A 12,015-nucleotide genomic window follows, 5' to 3' on the forward strand; every position below is an offset into this window, starting at 1 on the left:
TTTGGCCATACCAAAAACACCTGTACTGCACCAATAGCTTGCAGCAAATGTTGTGAAAACCATGCAACAAAAACTTGCAATAAAAATAACAAAACGTGTCGGTTCTGTCGCGAAAGTAACAGAAAACAAAAAACTACTTTCAAAACAGACCACTCTGCCACCTCTCTAAGTTGTCCCTTCTATAAGAAGAACATCGAAAAACTTAAAGCTCATACCAAATATGACTAGTACACCTTCCTCTAACTTATTTGCTTGGTCAATTTTTCAGGGTAATCTTGGTCGCTCGTTCAAAGCAACCAAGGAGTTACCAATGCTATTCAATAGTAATACCCCAGACATCTATTGCGTCCAGGAACCATATCTGCATGCCGGTTCCTCTTTTTTCCCATCCAAATGGCGCACTATACACCATCCTGACGGTAGTGTTCTCATCTCCATCAGAAACCCTAACATTGCAGTGGTTACCAGACATATTGACAAGCTATTCGTCTGTGTAGATGTCTCCCAGGGTCCGGACACGTTTACCTTAATTTCTTTTTATTTTCCACCTTCCTCTAACAAAAACACACTTTTCCAAAATCTTAATGACATGTTAGAAGTTATCAAACCAAAGCAGTGGTTCCTTGTGGGGGATGGCAACATCCAATCAGAATTGTGGGGTCCTGATAGGGACGACATCAAACGTAAGAGAGACATTGGAGCTCCGATGATTGACTTCATCATTCATAGGAATCTCCTGGTTTGGAATGATTATACCGCAGGGCCCACATTTGAAACGAACAATGGTAGAAGTTGGATAGATGTCACGCTCTCTACGTCATCACTTTATGACCGCAAAGAGGCGTGGCAATTGGAACGTAGCACACTCAGTGACCATTCCTACATTCTCTTTTCCCTTGCTGGTAATAACCACTTGCCACCTACACGTTCCCGTTTCAGCAAGAGAAAACTAAAGCTTCTTGGAAAAACGCTCGAGAAGCACTTCAACTCACATCTCGAGACGGTTAAAAACATCAAAACACCTCTTGAAGTTAACAATTTCATAGCTTATATCACTGCGCTCTTGCAAAAAACATGTTTCGTTTCTGCAAAGAACAGCCAGAAACATAATACAGTTCTCTGGTGGGATTCGGAACTGGAAACCCAAAGAAAACTAACTAGAGCACTACGTGCTCGCTTCCAGAGATGCCATAATCCAGATGAAAGATCCATAAGGAGAATTAAATATAAAAAAGAAGAGGCAAAATACAAATGGATGATTGGCAATAAGAGTCGGAAAGCATTAGAAGAACTTTGTGTTGAGGCCACCAAATACAATCCCTTCGACCTCCCTTATAAAATTGCCAAAGGCAAATTAAAACAACAACTGATAATTCAAAATGTGACCGACCAATTCGGGTCTTTAACATCCTCACTACAAAATTCAGTTTAGGCCATCATTGATGCCCTCTTTCCAAAAGATGACATTACTAAAGAAACTCTTGCACAAGCAGCTATCAGGGCTAAAAATTTGCTTTACGTTTCTCCTTTTTCTGACCCTGACTTTACGCGCCAGGAGATTCGGCACGTTCTACATACCCTCAAACCAAAAAAGGCACCTGGTCTTGACCAACTTCCTTTAGATACCATTAAAATCCTGTTCAAACAAAATCCAGGTGTCATTGAACAGCTATTTAACACCTGTCTTAAAATAGGGTATTTTCCCGATTCATGGAAAACCGCTAGAGTCATATTAATTGCTAAACTGGACAAGAATCTCAGTCTGGCTAATTCATATAGGCCCATTTGTCTGCTTTCGATCTTTGGCAAAATTCTGGACAAACTCATCACACAAAAGATTACTTATCTACTACACCAGAAACAGCTCCTAGACCAAAACCAACATGGATTCAGAGTGGGCCGCTCATGCGAAACCGCTCATTTCCAACTCTGGAGCAATATTCAGCAGGCTCTTCAGCATAAGGGAAAGGCTTGCGTCCTTTCTGTTGACGTCAGCGGCGCTTTTGACAACGTCTGGCGCGATAGCATCTTACATCAGCTGACCTTGGCGGGTTGCTCTCAAAACCTCTTTGCACTTGTCCAAGATTACTTCAAACAACGCACAGGTTCCATAGAAATGCAAGGACAAAAATGGTCCTTCGAAATAGAGAGAGGAGTCCCACAGGGTTCCTGCAGCGGGCCAGTGTTCTGGAATATCATTGTGGACACAGCTTTAAATCTTCCGCTCCCACCTGGATGCTGCATTCAAGCATATGCTGATGACCTCGTGGTTGTCATAGGGGGCTCTTGCAAAGGAGACATTGAGACAAAAGGGGCTACCATCCTGCACACCCTCACTAACTGGGGTAAAGAGCACAAGCTTGCTTTTGGGCTCGACAAAATGGTGCGCATGCCAATTACATTCGGCAACAGGTTAAATTTAGACGACCCTCCGGCTATCTCCATCCAAAACTCCACCATTAAAGTGGTCTCTTCATTCAGATATTTGGGGGTCATATGGGACAACAAGCTCACTTTCACTGAACATTTTAGGCATGTCCGTCGGAAAAGCGATCTGCTTATGTACAAACTTAACACAGTTGCTAACAGATTCTTTTCCAGACATCATCATCTCCATAGACGCATATACACAGGCGCCTTCGAGCCTTATGTCCTATTTGGGTATGGGGCATGGGGCCACCGTCTGATTTTAAGCAAATAGCTCGCACTTTTCAAATTATACAGAGAAGGCCCCTAATTAAAATTCTAAAGGCCTATAGAACTACAAGCACGCACGCGTTGCAAGTTCTTGCAGGTATCTTGCCTCTTCACCTGCGTGCAAAAGAGCTTTTCGCGAACTTTCTAATTAAGGTGCAAAAAATTCAAGTTAAGTTTGAAAACACAATCCTAGATCCCGAACTGTATGAACCAACTTACAACCCATACGACCAACATCCCTGTGAATGGCTAACTTTCCCATTCCTGAAAAAACAACCATCTGGTGAAGGTATTGAAATTTTTACTGATGGTTCTAAAATTGGCGATCGGGTGGGATCTGCCATTGCTTGCTTTTACTTCGGTAAACTAGTTTTTGTGGACTCCCATCGCCTAGACGACCACTCAACGGTATTCCAAGCAGAGGCCTATGCCTTCTTCATGGCCCTCAATTACATAGATCTCACTAATCCTTGGAGCAAAGTCTCTATATACTCGGATTCGCTCTTGCTACTTTCAGCTCTGGCTTCGCCTAAACACAAAAGCTGGATGCTAAAACAAATAGCAGACAGAATAAAAGCAGTCAACTCCCATCTTCGACTGTCCCTCCATTGGGTCAAAGCCCACATTGGAATACAAGGTAATGAAGAGGCTGACAGGCAAGCAAAACTTGGTACCGAAAAAGTTTCCATCGACACGCATGTCACCAAGTCACATGGTACCTTGAAGGCTGACATTCGGCGCTGCATATTAGCAGAATGGCAAAACGAGTGGGCAAGTAGCACAAAAGGCCCACAAACGCACAAATATTTCCCTAAAGTATCAACTAAAATGAAATCATTCCATCCTTTCCTGATACAATTCCTCTCAGGTCATGGGAGATTTCCCTTCTACTTTAACAAATTTGGATTTACCAACGATCCACTTTGCGACTGGGGCAAAGTTGGTACACCGGACCATTACATATGAGTGCAAACATACTCATTTACTCAGGCAAAAATTAATTAACGTGCATGATAAACATCAGCTTCTTAAAGCTCCTAACAACATTCATGTCATCCACCAAATCATTGCGTGGATAAACGACCGCATACCTAGGCTTTAACAAGCCGCCGCTGTTTGCTCTGCCAAACGGGTGGGTTGGGTGTGTCCCTTGGTGAAGACCTCTGTGGTAAGCTTCTTGTAGATAATTGCTCGGGTTCCACCACTCGCACCAACGATGTGCTTCGCGCACGGTGTTGGGGTGGTAACTCCGTACATAAATGTTGGGGAATAGAAATGATTAACTCGTCCGGTTTTCGAATGATGAATGTAAAGTTGAGAATCGGAAATTTATGGAGTTATCGGCTTAAGTAATTATGCCTGTGAGGGTACGGGAATTGTGACCTGGACCTGGTGTCAGCAACATACGTACTGCTATGAGAGAATCATGGAGTGGAGGAGTAGCTGGCGGCTTAGGTAGTGTATGAATTCTGGTTTCGGAGTACGGGTGTTGACGGCGTAGGTGTGTGTGGGAATTGCAATCAATTTCGAGGGTGGTGCTAGAAGCGGGTTGTGTAATGTGTGTCGATTGTCATTTCAAGGGTGGTGCTGGAAGCGGCATGGGTAATGAGTGTGAGTGTGGATTATCATTTCGATGGTGGTGTTGGAAGCGGCGTGGGTAGTGAGTGTGAGTGTGGATTGTAATATCGAGGGTGGTGTTGGGAGCGGCGTGGGTAATGAGTGTGAGTGTGGATTGTAATGTCGAGGGTGGTGCTGGGAGCGGCGTGGGTAATGAGTGTGGATTGTAATGTCTAGGGTGGTGCTGGGAACGGCCTGGGTAATGTGTGCGAGTGTGGATTGTAATGTCGAGGGTGGCGCTGTAAGCGGCATGGGTAATGTGTGCGAGTGTGGATTGTAATGTCGAGGGTCATGTTGGACGTGGTATGGATAATGTGTGTGAGTGTGGATTGTGATTTCGGAGTAGTGGTGTCGGCGTGGGCAATGCATGTATGTGAATAGTTATTTCGTAAGTTTTGGTCCAGTGTATAAAATGTATTAGTGTGTGTGTGTGTGTGTGTGTGTGTGTGTGTGTGTGTGTGTGTGTGTGTCAGGATTGTGGAAATGGAAAACGTTAAATGAAAAAATGTTGCCGCAATTGTGTACTTCATAATAAGCTACTTTATCTATTTCAGCGGAACTTAATTTCACATTACAAATAATATTTCGATATAAAGTAGAACAGATCGAAGTAGAAACGTAATGCGAAAAAGGGCTTAACAGAATGTCTAAATGTTAAACTCGGATTATTTCTGAAGGCCTCCGTTAATAATTTTAAAAAAAAATGAATTTGGATTTTACCAATCCAGCAGTTATGGATTTTTTTTTCAATGGATACATGACTGATTAATTATGGCGAGTTCCCGATTTGTCTTGGAATATCCTCGAATCAGACGAAAGATTGAACAATAAATTAACAGATAAATCGACTGAACTAATGAAATTTGCTTCATGACATTATTTCAGAAAATCTCTCATAATGAGAACTCTCGCATCAAGACAACAAATGCAATTCATAAAGATTGTAACCAATAAATGTAGTAAAATTTAATGGTGGAGTGGAATCGGCACATAGCATTTTAATGCTTACTTTTTGAGGAGCAGAAATGATTCAAATTCATATTTCGTTAAATTTGAAATTTGACAGACAGGAGTCCTTAAAAATCCTTTTTTTTTCCCCATAAAATTTCAAATGCTAGTAAAAATAAAATTTATTTTATGGACTCTTTTAGAAAATCCTGTAAATTTCTTCGAATAATATTCTCTTTTTCTTATTTAAGAGGACCGCTTAACTGGAATTAAGCCTAAGTCAAAATTTCTATAATTTCGAATAAAAGTTGACTTTAATTGTCTTTTTAAATTTCAACTCGTAGTTCTTGCCATAAAAAACAATAATAGCTCCTTTTCCATAAAGTTCAATTATGAAACATTTCATTCTTTTAACAATCCCTCTTTCTCCGTCTTGGAATTAAAATCCCTATCTTATATGAAAAGTAATCTTGTGGGCCTCCGCTATTTGGTATCCCTCTCTCTGTGTATATATATGTATATAATATGTAACATTATTTTGTTTGAAGCAGATTGCAAGTTTCAGAAGCAGTGAAGAGACTTTGTATTTTTAATTTCGTTTTATTCTCTCCAGGGAGACATGCATGATTTATTTACAAGCAGGCGCGGCGTGACACAAAAGCAGAAGTAAGAAAAAAGTGACGAAACAAATGATCACTAGTCTTCTACAACATGAGATTTCCGGACACGCGCCAATTCAATACACGTGGTGACCTTTGACAAGGGCTCCGAAGGGATCGCTTTTACTTGATACTTGGATTGATTGCGCTGTAATTTTTATACAGCTTCATACGTGGAATGAGATCAGGAAATAAGAGCATATTTTACTATGGGCTAAATTAAGATAAGGTATTGGAAATTAATTTGATTAAATTAAGAGTTTAAAATAGCATATATATTATTCTTCTAATTGATGTAACAATTTCGCATCCCATAAAAAATTAGTTTTGATTGAGCATTGCATTATCGATCAACCCTAAACTGATAAGATATTTCTGAAGTTGAAAGCATGTAATTTCTTCTGAATAAAGTATACTAGATCAGCTTATTTGAACTTCATTTCCTCCCAGAATTTAGAAACAATTTAGTTCACTCCATATCACAACAAAAAGAAAGTTTGAATAACCTCATATATCGAATGCAGTGGGTGGGGGAAGGATTTCAATAGTTTTCAATGAAAATAAGTAATTGGCTAGAGCATCGATAGAAAAACTTGGGTAACTGAGCTTTAGAGATAAAAATTAAAAAAAAAAAAACTTTAAATGCAGCTATTCTAAACTTATTTAAACAAATCTGGTATTGCACTTCTTTGTACTTCGATATGTAAAAAAAAAAAATATTTTCATAGAATTTCTTAAAAATATAAAATAATGTTTTAAGATAAAGACGTTTTTTGAGAGTAACTTTGCTTATTGTAAACAAAAACGCATGATTTGATCACTTTCCAGCAATTCACCTTCGAAAATTTAAAAACGGTTATCTTTGCTTTCTGAATTGAATTAGTTATGTTCTAAACCTTGATTCTCAGCGCAGATTATCCTGCAAAAGTATCTTACACAAGAATAATATCTATATAGAAATGGTAACCGCTAACAATTAGTTGCCGTTAAACTATTTGAAATTTTCTAAGATAAATTAAAATATACACGCTTTATGGATCCTTAGAAAAAATGAGGAAGAAACATTAATAATCTCTGGATATTCAATACACGTGGCTTCTAAACGATGCGAGTGCCACAATTATTTGGATTTTACATGGTACAGGTTAATATGACAGAGTAAAGAACCGTGATGATTGTTTTCTTGTGCCTTTTTCTACAGATGTGCCGAGTGAAGTAATGTTAAGTTGGTAGGCTCAATGTGTAAAAATGATTCGAACATTAGATCTTGTATTTAAACTGTTTCACTAAAACCACATAGTTTCTGTTGGATTCATTACATTTTTTTAATCATTTGAGTGAAATGGAAAGTCACAGACATCATTAAAGAAGCAGATTATCCTGAGCAGACATCTGCGTTTAATGGGAACAATTGCGCAACGTCATTCCCCATAAGAAGATTGACTGCATTTACAGCTATTGGCAAATAGTACGGAGAGCAGCTGTCCAGACGGCCAGAAAACATTTTATTGTTTGACACAGAAGTAATATCGGTAAGTTATGCTATTTATGATAATTGTTATATCGGAATGAAGATTAAATAAAATCATTTGATTTACTCAAATGGTAATTGGAACTATAAAAATGTATTCATTGTGTTTCATTATTTATTCATAGGCTGGATAACTTTTGACACTTAATAGATACCAGCTTGCGTGATAAAGGTATGCCACCAACCACAGTATTTTCTCAGTTTCGTACACATGCCATCCATCTATATCACTCTTCCTGGATGCGAGGAAGTATTCGCTTAAGATACGTCTATGTATCCAAAGGCACAGTAAGTACTCGAATTTTATTAATGAAACTGACAAAACGATATGGCATTTGGAAGCTATTTTAATTTGTTCATCTAGAAAGCAAGTTTCTGGAGGCTACAAAAAAGACGCTAAAGATAATTATTTAGCAGTATTTATCAAAATATTTCATTCGGATTCCTCCCAGTAAAAGAACTACAAGAATTGGAATATTAAATGCGTGTTATACCATGAGACAAATTTGTATACCTAGGTTTCCAAGTAATTACTCGCCTGAGAGGGAAGTCTGCTTGGAATGGTCATCTGTATGTCATCTCGCTCGAAAAATACTGCTTGGCCAGGAACCATTTCAGATAATCGGTTCCAGCACCTATGAAAAGGTAAAAAAAAAATTGTAGGCAACTTTGCATTGTTTTTGTATAAGCCAAACTGAAACTTTCTTTCTAGAATGACCAAACGTATTACTGTTACGTAAAAAAATTATAATTATTTTCTTTCCGATTCTTTATTTGTCGTAACAGTAAATGTTTTTTGTTAAGATCATCAAATTCCTGTTTAAGCATCTAATTAAGAAAATTTATGAAATTAAAACTGCAGTCTTACAAAATTAAAACTGATTTGTTCTTAAATAAAATTTCATATATTATCTCGATGCATATTGTGGTTCTTTTTTTTTTTTTAGAAGAGCATTCTAACGGGAAAAAAAGTTCGTTTTCATATAAACTTTATGATATCAAGTATAATCAACAATTGTGCCTGAAGAATAATTTATAAACTGGATGCTCCATTTATTTTTTCTAAATAAATAGGCTATTGCTCGAAAAAAAATTAGAATTGTCTTTTTTATAATGAAAGAATGAAATGGTTGGATGAAAGGTTTTACTGATGTATTACAAATACGAAAAGATTTAGTTTTAAAGGTAAAATGACCTGATGAAAATTCTAAAACATTTCTTGTTTAAGAAACAGTAAATTTCATTCTATAAATAAAATAGTAAATTCTTTTGTGATTTTGAATTATCGGTGTAGTTTGAAAGTGCAAAATTTCAAATCAATATAATCCTTCATTTCATATTTTTGATGGATGTTTTCATATCTGCTGATTTAAATTATTTAATTTTTTCAGATAGACATGTTTTGCCCGAAATGACCATGGCCCAACAGGAAATACCTGGAATCTTCAAGAGGATTTTGGAATTTGAGCCGTTTTTAAAATATATTCGTGGTCCAACAGATTTAATTGATAGTTTTAAGAGCTAGAAATCTTGAACCAAGTTCAAAATGCATCGTCTTTGGTACTCGCAAATTACGGAAACTTACATTCAATATGCACAGTGGATTGAAAGTGAAAGGTTTATAATCTCTCCATATGCCAGACGAGTGGTTTCAAAGAAACGAGATCAGAATCATGTGGATTTAACATGCTTAACTTGTGATAGGAGAAAATAACCATGAAGATTTCTTCTTATACTGTTTTCAACTATGGAACCAATGTTAATTTGGACGATTTTTTTGTGTAATGCCAGCAAGAATTTGTGAGATAACATCCGTTTGAACCACTTTACTTAACCTTCCTAATACCTAAATACTACTTGGTTCTACAGCAGCGCATTGTGCAAAGAATACAACTCATGTCATTTATTTGAACAATGGCACTCTCCATCTATAGAATGAATGTCCTTTTCAGTTCCAGCTACAAATTCTATATACAGAGGATGTCTGGATGCCCAGGAAAGAGCAGTACTGAAGTGGTTTCGGTAAGTTCTGCAAATTAAAATAATTGTCGTATCGAAATGAAGATTGTATCCAATCAACTGACTCGACTATCAAATAACTAAAAGTATACCTTTTCATTTTGTTGGTTATATAAATAGGTTTAACAATTTACCGATTCCACTGTTCTGAAAAAAACTATTAGCACTCGGTATCACACAACTTTCTCGATTCCATACTCACTCCCTCAATACACATTAATTGTGCTTAATTCATGGAAAACATTCTCTTAAGATGACATTCGAGGACATGCCAAGTTCCTGAATTATAATAGAAATCTAAGATTTGACATTTGAGAATCATTCAGGCTTTCAAGAGATGTTGTATGGCCAGAAACCTTTTCAGACTTGCGCATGTGAGAAATAAGTAAAAGATGTTTCCATGTAATTTTGTTTCGTGTCCTCTTTCATCAGCTCATTTTTTAGAATGAAAAACATATTGCAGTTAATGTTTAAAATGTCATATTCGTTAGTCGTAATAATCGGTACATACTGATATTAGTAAGCTCGTTTTCAAGTATTTAAATAAACCAGAAAATTTCATCTACAAGTCTACGAAAGAAATATTTTTCAAGCGAAACTTTAGGCCATGTTTTTTTGTCCTATGGACGAATGCGTCTGCTTTCGGAGCCTAAGAGGGTTTTGTGAACGTTTTGAGGACTTCACAAAAATAACCTACTGTATTCAGAAGTATAACCAATGACTGCGGTTATTGGACGGTTGTTTGAGCATTTCTTATTCGTGCCACTTCTGATCCTCACAGCATAAACATTTTCGGAAGATTCAGGAAAGAAATATTTTTTATTTAGCCAATGATTCAAATTCAATTTTAAAATAAATTTAAATTTCAAAAACCGAAAAGGTAAGTAAGGTAAGATGTTAGTAAATCTATATTTTAAAATTTCTATTTTCACTTCTATGAATAACGAAATTGTAAGCAAATTCTCTTATCGAAAAACTGAATAATTGATTTAAAGAGCGAAATAAAGTCGCTTCTACTCCAGAATATAAAGATATTCTTGATAGTTTCAGATCTATATTAATTCAAATATTTATTCTTTTCAGATATTGACATGAGTTGGCCGAAATGATCGCGGTACAACGGATGCCATCCGGAATGTTCAAGCGCATATCGGAACTCGGAGCCTTAGTAATGAAATATTGCATGAAGATCCAACATATGCAGTTTGTAAAATTGTAAATATTAGACCAAACCCAAAATGCATATTTGGTACCAAAATATTGTCAATGATCTGCATAGTGGAAATGTAAATGTATATGGAGTTAACATTACTTGAGGACATCAATACATCTCTAAAATGTTTTATTCTTCCATTTTTAAGGTTTTGAATATTTATATATTTTTGGAGAATTCTTTCAACCAATGCAGTAATTCATTTCGAACTTGGAAAAGGTTGAAGTGCATGAAATGTACATCATTCAAAGCCTGTTTGGCATATGAATCAATATTTCTTAAGTTTTGGAAATTGTTAAGCTTTTGGTTCATTATATTTCCTTCAAAGTTGATGTTTATATTCTACTCTTTTAGAAACAAGTATTTTTTTTAATATTCTAGACATATGAAACATTTTTATGGATAAATTAAAATTTGTAAGTATTTGATTTTTCTAAGTTATCTAAAACCAATTTTCAACAAGACCTAAAGAAGAATTTTTCTCTCAGGATGTCTAAAATTGACTTTAAAATTTCATTTGTAACCATACTCTTATTAAAAGTTAGTAAGTTAGACTTTTTTTTACTGACCCAGCGATATAGCCAGGGATCGCAGCAACTGTCCCAGAATTGCAATTACTTGAAAAAAAAAAGTATAAAACGACTTAATTTGCATTTGACATTTCTCCGTCATTGTAAACAGAGAAGGCATCTTCATGATATTAGATGATTTGTTAAGATTATTTTTCATCATCGATTGCCTTATTAAAATTCTAAAAATTTAATTTTTTGTTATTGATAACCGATTAGCTATTATTCCTTTTCATCAGCATAATTGTTTGTAGACAGTTTTCAATTTATTGATAGATTTTACAAAATAGTCTTCCATTGTTTTCATTTATTACTGAATGTCAAAGATCGCGAAAGCAATTTGATTCATTTTTTCCTGAATAGAAATTTAAAAACATGGTATCAAAGATCATTATTTGAAATTTAATTCCAGCACTTTGAGAAATTTTATCATGATTTGTGTAGCTATAGTAAGCAAATATCTGTACATTGCATCCATTTGCAATTATTTTTTTTAAATCAAAATTCTATTCTTATTAAATTTATTAAAAATGGGTGATAATTAATGATTAATAGAACTTCACTTTGTGACTATGAAATAAGTTATTACAAACTCGGTATATTTACTGTAGTGGCTATGTGCGTATAATTCTGATTTAGCAACAAATATTTTTTTTTCTATAAGTGTCTTAACATTAGCCTTTGAAATATTGTTTTATACCTTGTTATCAAGATCTCAATTTTTTTTATTAAAATTTTGATGTGAAAGCAAAATTTGTGAAA

The 12,015-nt window shown here is 35.8% G+C and overlaps 1 long non-coding RNA gene across 1 annotated transcript; it reads left to right on the forward strand.

The window, feature by feature from the left end:
- Window positions 1-6,602: 6,602 nt before the first annotated feature.
- On the forward strand, window positions 6,603-11,626 carry LOC129976275 (uncharacterized). Its single transcript, XR_008785114.1, has 4 exons — window positions 6,603-7,453; window positions 7,578-7,740; window positions 8,844-9,474; window positions 10,555-11,626. It is a non-coding gene; the product is annotated as an uncharacterized LOC129976275 (long non-coding RNA).
- Window positions 11,627-12,015: the final 389 nt, after the last annotated feature.

Source organism: Argiope bruennichi, chromosome 7 (assembly GCF_947563725.1).
Source record: "Argiope bruennichi chromosome 7, qqArgBrue1.1, whole genome shotgun sequence".
NCBI lineage: Eukaryota > Metazoa > Arthropoda > Arachnida > Araneae > Araneidae > Argiope > Argiope bruennichi.